Source organism: Acipenser ruthenus, chromosome 15 (genome assembly GCF_902713425.1).
Source record: "Acipenser ruthenus chromosome 15, fAciRut3.2 maternal haplotype, whole genome shotgun sequence".
Lineage (NCBI taxonomy): Eukaryota > Metazoa > Chordata > Actinopteri > Acipenseriformes > Acipenseridae > Acipenser > Acipenser ruthenus.
The window spans coordinates 16,797,077-16,812,255 of NC_081203.1; the positions used below are offsets into that span (position 1 = coordinate 16,797,077).

Here is a 15,179-nt window from a genome sequence, read left to right on the forward strand (position 1 = left end):
TTACACACACTAAATTACACTGTGTAACAAATTTTTATTTTTTTTTGGTTCCTGGGTAGTAAGTGTTATTTCCTAATTGCTTATGCCTCAAAAGTATAGAAAATGTCTATTATTCCCCACAAACTTTGCTTTAGTGACCAGGACAGTGATATTTTGAAATTTACCTATTTCCAATGAGAAAACAGGCGAATGTGTCTTTTCGTTCACATAAAGTCAGAAAAAAACATATGAATCCAAATTAACATGTATTTATACTAAAGTAATACAAAAATGACTACAAAAGATTTAGAAGTGAGTATTTTTTCGCGATTATACTGTAAATCACTTTCACGAATCAGCCCCCAAATGTAGTCTTCCATCATGTTCTCGTTATACTGTCCTTGGTAGCGGCGTTCAAAGTCCAGTATATACTGGTGGAAGCGCTCGCCTTGCTCCTCCGAGTACGCTCCCATGTTCTCCTTGAAATTATCAGGATGAGCATCAAGGATATGGACTTTGAGGGACATCCTACAGCCCATTGTGCCTAGGGCAGCAGTGTGGAGTAGTGGTTAGGGCTCTGGACTCTTGACCGGAGGGTTGTGGGTTCAATCCCCAGTGGGGGACACTGCTGTTGTACCCTTGAGCAAGGTACTTTACCTAGATTGCTCCAGTAAAAACCCAACTGTATAAATGGGTAATTGTATATAAAATAATGTGTTATCTGTATAATGTGATATCTTGTAACAATTGTAAGTCGCCCTGGATAAGGGCGTCTGCTAAGAAATAAATAATAATAATAATAATAATAATAATAATAATAGTTCTTCACCAGAGTCTCAACCAGCTCCACATAGTTTTCGGCCTTGTGATTGCCCAGGAAGCCCCGAACCACTGCGACAAAGCTGTTCCAAGCCGCTTTCTCCTTACTAGTGAGCTTCTTGGGGAATTCATTGCACTCCAGGATCTTCTTTATCTGTGGTCCGACGAAGACACCAGCTTTGACCTTTGCCTCAGACAGCTTAGGGAAGAAGTCTTGAAGGTACTTGAAGGCTGCCGACTCCTTATCTAGAGCTCTGACAAATTGTTTCATAAGGCCCAATTTGATGTGCAGTGGTGGCATCAGCACCTTCCGGGGGTCCCAGCCATACTCATCATACTTCAAGGCATCCAGCAAGGTCTTTATGCTGTTGTAATCCTCTTTGAGGTGCACTGAGTGAGCCAGGGGAAGAGACGGGTACTTGTTACCATTATGGAGCAGCACGGCTTTGAGGCTCCTGGATGAGCTGTCAATGAAGGACAGTATAACGAAAACATGATGGAAGACTACATTTGAGGGCTGATTCGTGAAAGTGATTTACAGTATAATCGTAAATCTCGAAAAACTACTCACTTCTAAATCTTTTGTAGTCATTTTTGTATTACTTTAGTATAAATACATGTTAATTTGGATTCATATGTTGTTTTTTTCTGACTTTATGTGAACGAAAAGACACAAATTCGCCTGTTTTCTCATTGGAAATAGGTAAATTTCAAAATATCACTGTTCTGGTCACAAAAGCAAAGTTTGTGGGGAATAATAGCCATTTGCTATACTTTTGAGGCATAAGCAATTAGGAAATAACACTTACTACCCAGGAACAAAAATTGTGTTACATATGACGTGTACGCAAGCATGCTCGCACACGCACACACACACAGACACACACATGCACACACAGACAGTGTCACACACTCACACACGCGCAGACAGACAGACAGACAGACAGACAGACGCGCGCGCTGGCGCGGACACACACTCACTCACACGCACACACACACACACACACACACTCACACACACACACACACACACACACACAGACAGACAGACACACACCCACACACAAATTATCTGGCCCGTGAGCAGAAAACTAGTTATTTGTTGAAGGCCAGCATGGGCAGCAGTGTGGAGTAGTGACACTGCTGCTGAACTAAAATAAATAACAATAATAATCGTGCATCTTGTTGCAGTTTCAACACTCGTGGTTTGTCTTTGTTGTGTAAAAACCTGTCCATATGCAGAAACTGCGCGTGCTGCATCCAAAGAGTTGGAATTGAGAAAAAACGGCGTGCAATTTTTGCCATGTTTCGGAATCTGATTTCATACCTCAGCCAAAAATCACCAATATTTACATTTTTCACGGTAGGCAGTCAAATACGTGAAAGCGTCAATTTTCCGTGGCTTTATACAACGAGACACTATGATCCGTCGCTTGCAGCATCTGTGGAGTAGTGTGGAGCACTTTGTTCTTGACTGGGTTCAATCACGTGGGGGACACATTGCTGCTTTATCTAGATTGGTCCAGTAAAAAACCCGACTGATAAATGGGTAATTGTATGTCACAATTGTAAGTTGGCCTGGATAAGTGTGTCTGCTAAAATAATAATAATAATAATAATAATAATAATAATAATAATAATAATAATAATATGCGTGTTTGGTTGGTACTTGGATGGGAGACTGCCTGGCAATACCAGATACTTCAAACTTTTCTTTGAAGTGTTACTTGTATTATTAACAAATAGTAGATTAAAACAGCAAAAATGAGCTGATTTACTTTTAATTTATTGAAATGGACCGCAAAGGGTATTAATCACTATTGAAATAATTGCATAAGAGAATTTATAAATATATTTATTTCACTCCTCCACCTGCTGTTTTAATTGCATTTGGATCATTCCAGACACCACCTGATACATGAGCGCAACAAACTCAGCAATGCATTGAACATTAATACATTTTAAAAACAAAACATCAAAGTCACAGCATGCATTATATTCGGGCTGGGACATTTCAATTTGATGAGAATAAGCAGAGTGTGACATTAACAGAAGTGACATTAAATTTGACTGTATTATGGCTATGTCTGTCTTCTTTTCATACATTTACACTGTAAAACACGAGGCTGAAGTTGGCTTATTCGCCAGCTTCTTATTCGCAAGCTTTTAAGTGCATACATGTATTTGTCTACGTTGAAGAAGTAACTTTGCATTTAAAGGGTTAAATCACTTTGGGCCGCTGATTTCTCTGCAGGTACCTGGTGAGGGGCAACCCCTCTGCAAGCCCCAGTTGTATTTAGCCCGGCCCAATGTAGTGTTTGTTTGTTTTGTCATTTCTAATTGTACTCGATGGTTCTTTTTAGACGGCTAACACGTAACAGGAGCTGTCGCTTAAGGCCAGCACCAACCCGGACTGCACCGCTTCTGTTCACTTAATAAATTGTATTAGACCACTTGCACTTTAGCACTCACTCTGGACTTGTGTTTGTGTCTTTGTGTGTGTTTATACTGTATTTATTATTTCGGGACTGTAATCCGTGGTTTAAACTGTGCAATACACAATTATTTACGGTCACCACGCTCTAGATTAAAAATAATTGTTTGGACTGTGAACTTTGTTGTCTGTCATCTATTATGCATTGCATCACTTCTGCACCTGCGCACTGCAAACCACTTTGCCACAGGACCCTAAAGTCCTTGTAACAGGGGAGATCTGGACTGACTGTCTGGCACATCCATATTACTGCAGGTAGAGGGCAGCAGTCTCGTGGGATCCGCCTGTCAGTCATGGCGATGACACGGAGAGGTGGGGAAGAGGGTGTGTGTGCTTTCCCTCTCTCTGAGTGGCTGGGGGGCAGGCCTTGGGAGACTGCTCGGCCCATAAGAACTGGCTTGGTTGTGCACTCGGGTGGCCGTGTTTGGGGAAATACAGTGTCGCTGGCAGAAGAGGCCAGAGTGAAACACGTACGGGGAACCCTGGCCAACCCCAGTGTATAGCACAACTGAGTGTAGGACGGAGACCCTTGCTGACCGGCTTAGCGGCAGTGGGGGCACTGCATAAGCAGCACTTTTGTTTGTAGTTTTATTACTGTGTTTTATTTTCCCTTTTTCTTTCGCCTTCTTTTTTCATTATTATTTTTGAGCACTTGAAGGTGCACGGATTGGGATACCTGTGTTGGTAACCCCGTGGTCCTGGTTTACTGTCGGCAGCATCCAGACCACGGACAACAGCGCCCTCTGCGGGCTAAACTAAATAAAAATAAATAAGTAAAATAAATAAATCTGGGCACCTGTGTGGTGTTTGCAAATAAAATCTTCTGTCTCCCGTGTCAGTGAATATCCCCACCCTTCCACAGTCCTCAATAACTATAGGCCAATCTCCAACCTACCATTCTTAGATAATGTTCTAGATAGAGTTGTTACAATTTAATTACAAACATTTCTAACTCTTAATGGTATATTTGAGAAGTTTCAGTCTGGTTTTCGTGCTGCATATAGCACTGAGATGGCCCTTGTCAGAGTTGTGAATGATCTGCTGATAAGCTCTGACTCTGGCTTTCCAACAGTTTGAATTCTTCTAGATGTAAGTGCTGCCTTTGAGTGTAGACCATTCCATCCTACTGAATCATCTTGAAAGCACAGTAGAACTGTCTGGCCTTGTCTTATCCTGGTTTAAATCTTATCTTTCTGATAGGTTTCAATTTGTCTCTATTGGCGAGGTAAAATTGGCATTATCGGAAGTTGTCTGTGGTGTTCCACAGGACTCCATTCTAGGTCCCTTGTTGTTTTCATTATATATGCTACCATTAGGTGACATTATCCACAGACACGTAGTGAACTTCCATTGCTATGCTGATGATACTCAGCTATATTTGTCCATAAAACAATTTCTTCTGTCTGGGTGTTATTAGCTACTTGCCTTACAGACATCAAGCATTGGATGTCACAGAATTTTATAATGTTGAATTCAGATAAAACTGAGGTTATGTTAGTGGGCTCTCAGAACCAACTAAAAGGAAATGTTGGATTACATGAGTTTGACCATTGCAATCTCACATCAAAACTTAAACTAGAAATTAAGAGTTTGGGAGATCATCTTTGATCCTGATCTCTCATTTGAGACTCATATTAGGGAAGTTACTAAAATATCTTAACCATTTGAGAAATATAGCCAAACTTAGACCAATTATTTCTGTATCTGATGCCGAGAGACTAATGCATGCTTTTGTTTCATCTATAATTGATTATTGTAATGCACTTTTTTCTGGTGTCCCAAAACGTGTGGTATCCCGTTTGCAGCTTGTTCAGAATACCGCCGCTAGAATTCTGACTAAAACCAGGAAAAGTAAACATAGGACCCTCGATGGGTAGCTGATTGAAGTTGAGGTCTATATGAACTGCAGCAGGATCCTCGATGGGTAGCTAGAAGTAGGCAATTCATTCAATTAGTTTGATATTTTAGGTGCTTTAAATGTACAGAATACGTGACCTGATTGAAGTTTAAGGTCTTCAATGCGGGGTCCGATACTGTATCAGGAACTGGTTTCGATGGTGATTGCCTGGCCGTAGAACCCACAGCAGCGGAGACGAGCAGCGTTCATTGTTATGGGTGGTTTGGAAGATGAAGGTTGGACAGATCCTGAACGTCCCGCAGGGACATTTATCTGAGGAAGAGGTTAATGAAACATTAATTGCGAATAGCTAGGTGATATATGCACATCGTAGGGAGACTGTAGCAAAGTGGTTTACAGTGTGCTGGTGTAGAGCTGATGCGGTGCACAAGTAACGACAAACAAGTGATTTCAATGTCCAAACAATGTTTTATTTGGAGTGGAGGTTTGTAATTCCAGGTCTATTGTGACCGCAAATAATAATCCCAGGCAATACACAGTGTATTGTACTGTTTAACTATGGGTTACAGTCCCAAAATAATGAACACAGTTATTAAACACACACAAGACACACACACATGATCACAAGTCCACAGTGAGTGCTAACGTGCAAGTGGTGAATATACAATGAATCCGTGATCAATGGTGCAGTGTTGTCCGGGTTTGTGCTGACCTTAAGCGACAGCTCCGGATCGTGTTAGCCGTCTAATAAATAAAATAAACAGTACAATTAGACTCGGCAAAACAAGCAAACACTAAACGCTTGTTATATTTTGCTCGTCCTTTAGTGTTCTCTTAACCATAAACAAAAGGAACAGATCACCTAGCCACGTCCCCTATTTGTACCTTCAGTCACACTCCCTTGGTTAGCGAGTGCAATCGTTTCTCCACCAATCCGCGGTTGCCACATCGCTTTCCCTCTGGAGCGATGACCTAATGTACCGCAGCTGTGCCCCCTTTCTAGATGGCCGACTTCCGTTTAACCCTCGGAATTAATTGTCAGGCCATCCAGTCCCGGGCACTCTGTTCCATTTATACTGCAACCTCACAGGTCAGGAGGGAGATTTATCACCAAGAATCATTCTGTCTGTCATAGAGACATGATTGCATTAATTAACGAAGCCATCACTTTTGAGCAGTCAACATGAAGAGATATTGTAGCCTGATGTGTATATCATAAAAGAAACCTAATTGTATTAAGTAAAGCGAAAGTAGTAGTCTACAATAAGATTTTCAGTATATGACCAGACAAGTATGACTGAGTATGGAATTCGATAACGTTTGCCATTAATTATTGGCACAGTAGATAAATTATCCTGGATCTAGAACGAATTTGAGGGGAATGAAATCAAGGTTGCTGAAGTGGTGGTGCCAATCTGAAAGAATGTCCGGAATTAAAAATCTGGAGGAAATCTGGTGCTTAGGAGAGATGAATGTAGGAGGTCGCATGATCAATCCCTGGAACATACTGGTTCTTCTGGTGTGAGGAAGAGAGTGTGTCTTCAGATAGCAGTGAGTCCACCCCCCACCCCACAGAGCATGTCTTCAGATAGTAGCCAGTCCACCCCATAGAGCATGTCTTCAGATAGTAGCCAGTCCACCCCCCCATAGAGCGTGTCTTCAGATAGTAGCCAGTCCACCCCCCCATAGAAATGTGTCTTCAGATAGTAGCCAGTCCACCCCATAGGGTGTGTCTTCAGATAGTAGCCAGTCCACCCCATAGAGTGTGTCTTAGACATAAATGAGTGCTTTTAGGTAGAAATGGTTGAGTCCCATTAGTGGAGATATTAACAAGACTTATGCGCTGTGACATACAACAACTGTTAGGTAATATGAGTTCAGTTTTTCTTTTTTGAATCAATTCTAATTGGGTATTATGTGTTTTCCCATCCACGCCCACCTTCAGTTTAAATAACTAGCTAAGTAGCTAAGTTACTGTCTACATAGCATATAACAGTCCCCTGCTAAAAATACCTAATTCTTATTTTGTTCTACAAGACTGTCATCAGTGCTTCAAACATGAATCCTGTTTGACAGACTGACTCTTGTAGAAGTCTCTTGTCTAGCCCTACCTCCCTTCTTGCTATTCACAGTAATCCAGTTCCTTGTTTCTGGATCTTCAACTACTTCAGAGACTAATTCTTCTTTGTGATGAAAGCCAGCCTCCTGTAGTAAGTTGAAACTATTTCCATCGTTTGACTGGTTCCATTCACATAATCCAAGTTTTTGACCATTGTAGTTTCCCCTACTGTGTATTGCAAGGATCAAAACTACTTTCAATGAATTGTTCATTGGCACTGATTGATCTAAGTGTATCAATTTGTTTAAGAGAAAGTATTTTTTCTCTTAGGGTCTGAATAAAAATGCACTTATCATAGATAAAATTGTCCCAAAACAATAAATGCTAACTACCAACTTTATTTTCATCTTGTCTACTGTGAAGCTGTTAGATATACACTCCCCTTGCACCAGGTTAGGATTTCCCTGACCGTCACACTCACTTTTCTTATAGGGATTTAGGTGGGGTCAATACAGTCTGTACAAGCAAATCAATAGTGGGATGTCAGGATCGATGGACTGCACTGGAGTCACAGTGCAAAGAACTCTGGACTAACAGTCATAAAGCCTGGTTATTACCCCTGTAATCGCAATGATATTCCTGGACTCAGTAGCACTATCTTAATGGGTGGACCTTTTGTGCTGAGCTGTGGTAAAACAGGCCTGCCTTTCCCAACCTCCAGGCAGCCCACGCTGCACCCCACTAATAACTGTTCCCACTATCTGAATAGGGCAAAAACCTCATTGCAGTCCAGGACATGTTTATGGTCTGACTGTTAATCAGTTATTACTCACCTTGCATAAGAAGACTTCTTCACTTGTTACTGGAAACAGGAGTGTTTCAATCATACGTTATGCATGGGGAGACAGCAGCAGATCAGCCTCAAGGTAAGTACCCCAGATGCAGTATGTATCTTTTTAATGAATACTTGTGCAACATGCAGACAGTTTCTCATGGTATTTAAACGTGTATTTGTAATGAACACTGCTCCAGAAATATGGAGACACTGAGGGACAAAGTTGCATTGAGAGACAAACTTATTAGAGCATAAAAACGTAAGAAGAGTTTGGGAACGAGAAAAGGCCATTTGGCTTATCAAGGCTCATCCCTTGTTTTCACACCATTCTCCCCTACTGGGGAAACTAATTTCAAATCATCGCATCTAATCTTTTTAAATGTTCCCAATGTTTTAGATCTACTACTTTACTCGGTGGGCTATCCCATGCATTATAGCTCTCTGTGTAAAACAGTGCTTCCTAGCTTCTGTTCTAAACTTACTTTTACTCAGCTTCCATTTATGCCCTCTTGTTCTGCTCTCTGAGTCTTGGGTTAACTTTATGTAGACCATTTATGATTTTGAAGTCCCCTCTTTCTTTTTTTGAGGCTTAAGAGATTGAATTATTTTAACGTGTCCTCATAGTTTGTGTCATTAAGTCCTGGGATCAGCGCAGTTGCCCTTCTCTGTACCTTCGCGAGTGCAATGATGTATTTTTTGAAGTGAGATATATCAAGAGCATTGTATAATCTTAGCATGACCTCTCTAAACTTGTATTCCACGCTTTTTGTAATGTAGCCTAACATTCTGTTTGACTTTAATTGCCTCATCACATTGGCAAGATACCTTCAGTGATGACTCCACTGTAACCCAGATATCCTTTTCAAAGTCCTTGACCTATTTCCATTTCGTTCATTGAATTTTACGACCAATACGCAATACTTTACATTTCTTAACATTAAAATGAATTTGCCACAAGTTTGCCAGTTACAGAGAAGGTCCAATCCCTTTGAATTAGCTGTGCGGCTACTCACCCAAGTTTGGTATCTGCAGATCTGACAATCTTGCAATGTGTATCTGGGTCCAAGTCATTTATATAAATGAGGAACAATGAGGGTCCAAGTACAGACCCTTGTGGTACATCCCCAATCCAATTTTACACCTCTCACAATTACTCTCTGCTTTCTGTATTCTTGTATTCCTGCTGATTTTAATTTATGCATAAGTCTTTCACGTGGGTGTTTGTCTAAGTTTCGTTAGCGCTTTTTGATTGAAAATCTCTTGTCTGTCAGGAATGAACAAAGAGCTGCTTTATATAGAACACTAAATATAGAACAACTGGGCTGGAGCATTGCTGCAGGTGTTACCCCACTGATAGATCGCAACTGGGCTGGGGCATTATTATTATTATTATTATTATTTCTTTACATTTTCTATTGATTGATTAATCATCCGATCTGCAATCGATTAATCAATTAATTGATCACTCACACCTGTTTGCTAGTGAAATCTTGTTTTATCAAATCACTTTTAGTGATGTCATCTGACATTTTCTTTTGAGAACTGTAAATTACAATTTGCACTACAACTTAGAATACTGTATTCAAAAGATCTGTTCTTGGTATACCATATGCTTTCAAGTTTCAGACTATCTAAAGGTACATTTTATTTAGGTTAGCTGAAGAGAAATGTAATTTATTGTGTGCTATTTTAGTTTAGGTAGCTGAAAAAAAGTACAATATAGCCGATACCGAAATAGGCTGAAAAAAAGAAAAATATGCTTACTTGTGATTATGATACGATAAACTTGTAGTACTGCTGTGAAAGGAAAGCACAGATAAAGCAAATGTTGCAAGATGCAGACATTATGTCTTCAGATATTGTGAAACATTATACCTTCCAGTTGCTCTTTTGCCACAATCTTTAGAAATGTGTCCATACCACACTGAGGTAGACTAGATTAATTGATCAATTATTTTTTAATCGACCGAAGCCCACAGGTGTTATTTATTGTTTAAAACCCCTAATTATCATTCTTATTATTATGGATGTAGCATACTGGGTGAGGTCATTGAGACTTTCTTTAGCGTTGTATATTAACTACAACCAACATTGATTCTGAGCTTAGTGATAAAACAGTATACCTAGAGCAATAATATTTTCACATCCATTTCCATTATAACTTCATGAAAATACTTTAAATAACTGTCTGCATATTATAGCCCACAGCTCCACCAATGCCCCAGTCAGTTTTTTCATTGTTTTATTTTTTAATGTATTGGTCAGGCAAACATGCAATTATTAACATACAATTATAATATTGATGCCAATTTAAGTATTATTTAAGGTCAAAGAGATCAAGGTCTTTATATATGAACACCAAAAATGTTTAATTAATAACAGCGTATAACAGCTGAAGTAAAGAACAGAAATCATAAATATATCTCATTACACATACAATATATATCAAAGATAATCAAAAGTCTTAGGGCCCGATTTTGATGATGGGGCAAACCTCTAACGCAAGGTCAAAAGATGCTGGGCCCTGAAAACACGGCGCAAACGGGAGCAAACTGCCTTTGCCCTTCAGTGCAATTTTGGTGCCATGCTTTGCCCGGTCTTTTTCCATCTACCTTAGTGCCAGGGGTCAACTCTGTTCACTGTTCGGCTGTGGAAGGTAAATCGTTGAATACGACTATGAAGTAGACTGCTTGATGGTTCTTCGACTCTCCCAAGGGATCAACCATGCAATGCCCTCTTTAGTTCTTTAACCACTGTGGTCCAACACATTTTTTTAAGTTATTTTTGTAAGAGAGTAGACTCGTTTGACCCCCGACTAGAATCACTTCTCACTATGTACTGCAATCTGCGGCAGAGATTTGCTTTGTGGATCTCTTCAATCAAGGACCGGCCCTTTGGGTTTTTGTCACTAAGATATAATGGTTAAACTCCCCCCCCCCCCCCCCCCCCGCTCTTGAGAAGGTTCCTTTTGGTGGTGTTGATTTGCTGCTCTTGAGAAGGTTCCTTGTGGTCATGTGGACTTGCTGTTCTTGAGAAGGTTCTTTGTGTAGTGTGGACTTGCTGTTCTTGAGAAGGTTCCTTGTGGTCGTGTGGACTTGCTGTTCTTGAGAAGGTTCTTTGTGTAGTGTGGACTTGCTGTTCTTGAGAAGGTTCCTTGTGGTTGTGTTGACTTGCTGTTCTTGAGAATGTTCTTTGTGTTGACTTGTTTTTATGGTAATGATAGTTTTTGTGGTTTTAGGGCACTTATGCAGCAGCAGCTTCTCATAACGGAAAGACACTTGACAAACTCTGAATGGTGGTCAGGTTGCCATTCATTTCTCCTACAAAATCAATAGAGGAAAACAGAAGAAATACACTTCAGTACATTTGCTTTACTTTTTGAGTTGAACTATGGCTCAGTGGTTTCAAACCAGTCACTGGGTTTGACACCCGTGTGGATTTCCACTCTGAGCCGATTGCTTCGGACTGGTTTCCATAATGTTACCTATTTGCATGGCAGTGATATACTGCATGGTAAGGTAAGGCACCTCTGTAGTCCACAGTATCTCAATGGGGTGTTGTGGCAAACTGCCCCGCCCCTGTGCGTATTTTTGTGTTATATGTTGCGTGTGGTGTGTTAATGTTGGTATATAAGTATTGGTGCAAGGTATATAAATGGGTCTGTGTAGCACGACTCATTTAAAATATATAGTTGTATTTAGGCACAGGGATTGCACAATCACTTCACGATGTGCAGATACATTATTTAATAGTATGTGAGCACAGAGAATGCACAAATTAGTTTATGTGCTGGGGTTCAAGTGAATAATTCATTAGTAATTGAATCCCAGCACAGCTGTATAAATAGTTGCACAATTCACTCACTCGGGGTTGTGTGTTCGGCGAGTGAAGAACGGGTGTGGAGAGGAGAAATAAAAAGTAAAACAACAATTGCTGCGACGTGCTGGAAGCACCAGCATGGTACTTGTTTGTATGTTCGTCCACTGTTTTGTCTGTCTGTTCGTTTGACTGTTTTGTTTAAACCTTTTATTTTACAATAAAACGTGTGTTTCTTCCAGGTCTGACATCACTGCTCAGGCCAGCTTGCCACATTGTATTATATATATATATATATATATATATATATATATATATATATAATATATATAGTGAACAAGCTGGCCGTACCTTTGGGTTCGTGCCCCTTTAAAAACGTGACCCAGAGATAAAACTTTGATTTTAAGCGCTTCTGTGCACTTTTATTCACAACAAACAAACACAAACAAACAAAATGAAACAAAACAAAAGCCTAGCTCAAATGTAGAGCACTCACTACACATATGCAGGTCCCTGACTAACGTGCAGGACAGCTAAGCTGTTTACCTGACCTATAACACCAACACAAAACATACGGTTTACCTTTTTTTTTTTTTTTTTTTTTTTTTTTTTTTACACAGCCAAACTTCTATACAAGCTCCCTGGTGATCTGTCTCTAGTTGAGCCTGAAGCTTTCTTTTGTAGTTTGTGGCTGTTCCCAATCAACACCAATTACCTTGTTTGGGAACAGCCACATTCTCACATGTTTTTGGCAGGGAGAGGAATTAACCCTGTCCTTGCCAACCACCACCAAAACACACAACACCCAGACTATTTACATACAGAGCCCTTACTGTGTTACAATATACATATACTGTTTTAATGACAAGCTATTCCACAGATTGATTTGTTATCACCTTCAACGTGAAGAAGTCAACTTTCCATAGATTACTTTTGGGCCAAGATTTAGGGGATCTTCCTCACAGTGTTTATATTGTATTTAGTAGGGTTGGACGATAGACATTTTCAGTTATCAATTATCGGCTGTAAATTATTATTATTATTTGTTTATTTAGCAGATGCCTTTATCCAAAGCGACTTACAGAGTCTAGGGTGTGTGAACTATGCATCAGCTGCAGAGTCACTTACAATTACGTCTCACCCTAAAGACGGAGCACAAGGAGGTGAAGTGACTTGCTCAGGGTCACACAATGAGTCAGTGGCTGAGGTGGGATTTGAACTGGGGACCTCCTGGTTACAAGCCCTTTTCTTAAAACCACTGGACCACACAGCCTCTTATCACGATCACGATTATCAGCTGAAAAAATAACATATGTAAAATGTCTTGGAATTTATCAAATTTAAAGCTATATATACACTTGAGCAATATGACAACTGCCTCTACGAGTTTAGAAGAAATAAAACTAGACAATTTTCAAAAAGACCAGCATCTTTTATAAAAGTTATGAAACAATGGTTGGTTACAAAAAAGCACAAATATAACCAAATGTTTGTTTGGTAGCTTTTCAACTTTTGAACTATAGGCTACTTATTAAAAGTGTTTAAAAAAAAAAAAAAAAATAATAATAATTTATAAATTGCGATTAAAAAATATCAGCTTTTGAACAGTTTCAGCACTGAGTCGATTACGTTGCGGGGTCACTATCAATCCACATCCACTGAACAGCCTTTCAGATGGAACACTCGTGTCTGGCAAACACAGATACTTACAAGCTAACATGGAAAGATGTGGAAATGATTGGGTACGCATCTTCCACCAGTTTAGTGGATCAACCTCGATATCACTTTCAGGTAAGAGGAGATAACCGAGAATCTCACGCTGAACAGCTTCTGACACAGACAGGTTTCTTGCAAGTACTTCAGGTTTTCTCTTCTTGATTTTGACTGCCTGTTTCAAAAGTGAGGTTAAGCCTCCCTTGGTTTTCCTTTTTCTTGAGGTAAGCAAAGTGTGGGTGCTGCTTTCACCATGGCTGTCCTCAACTCCAGGATCCAAAGAGACTGCCTCTTCCTCACCCTGGGCCTGGCGAGAGCCACCAGATCCATTAAAAGCCACTTTGGCCACTTCCACAGTTTCCTGCTTAACTGCTGCAAGAGTAGCATCTATTTTCAAGATACTCCTGTCTAAAACGGGGATCCAGAAATGAGCACACTCACAAACTGTTTCATGCCTTCAGCTGAGTACCGAGACTGCAAGTCCTCTGATATGGTACGCTTGAGCTGCTTAACCATTTCTCGGTCTTGGTCAGCATTCACGTCCAGAATATCCCTATGCAAGTGCTGCAGAAGGGGACTTAAAGCAGATATAGTTACATGTTCTTCTCCACTGAGAGAATCTGTAAACTGCAGTAGTGGTTCCATTACTTGTGCTATATCTTCTAAGACTGTAATTGCTCTATCTGGCATTAAATGCCAGTTTTTGCGGTCCTGTGCCAGGATGGCAGAGATTGCCTGCTGCTGCTCAAGAAATCTGATGACCATTGATGCAGTTGACCCCCATCTGGTAGGAACATCCTGAAAAATATCAAAATACTTTCAATCAAAAACACACCACACATTTAAATATGTAAGATTAATACAAGTGTTTCTGTTTATGGTAATGATCTAATTGAGATACATGAGTAGAAGATTAAAAAAAAAAAAAAAACACAACTTAGTAGCAATACAATTTATAAAATTAAAACAAGCCTACAGTATTTAGTACTGTACTTATGATTGTAGTTTAAAATAAACACCTAAAAAAATAAATTTAGGCTAATATTAAACTTGCCATTTGGTTTATTTTTTTTGGGGGGGTTGCATTGTCATAATTGCAATTACATTTAATGTATGTAAACTGTCAAAACGTTAAATAGACAAAATAATGAGATTTACAGTGAGCTACATATTTTTATTACAACAGGGATGTATAGCAATTCTGTGACTCAGAATATAAATTGCGTAGCAAAACTTGGGATTTGTGTAGCAGTTTTTATTTATGTACTTTAAATTACTTTGTAAACGAGGGACGGAAATAAGACGAATGCATAGCAGTTTGGTCCATTTCAGGTTTTACTAACCACAAGCCCTTGTACTGTACTGAAAACGCTGGTCACAAAACCAAATGTGTTTCCCAGTGCCAATATTTGTACTGTCTGATCTGTCTTGTATGAAAAAACACATACTGATGATTCCGATAGCGTCAGCGTTGAAAACATTAAGAAAGCTTTTTGGCGTGTTCCCCTTTGAGAGGCGGGCTGTGTGACTGTCGTCAGTCAGTTGTGTGTCGCAGTGACGTTTCAATACACTGGTCGAAAAAGCTTTGTTTTACTTAAGGTGTTTA

The 15,179-nt window shown here is 39.8% G+C and overlaps 1 protein-coding gene across 1 annotated transcript in view; it reads left to right on the forward strand.

Moving 5' to 3' along the window:
* Positions 1-8,013: 8,013 nt before the first annotated feature.
* The window catches only part of slc10a1 (solute carrier family 10 member 1), a 59,307-nt gene continuing 52,141 nt past the window's right edge, over positions 8,014-15,179 (forward strand). Inside the window, exon 1 of the mRNA XM_058987221.1 lies at positions 8,014-8,135. The gene's annotated coding sequence lies outside the window, so the exon portion shown is untranslated. The remainder of the gene's footprint in view (positions 8,136-15,179) is intronic.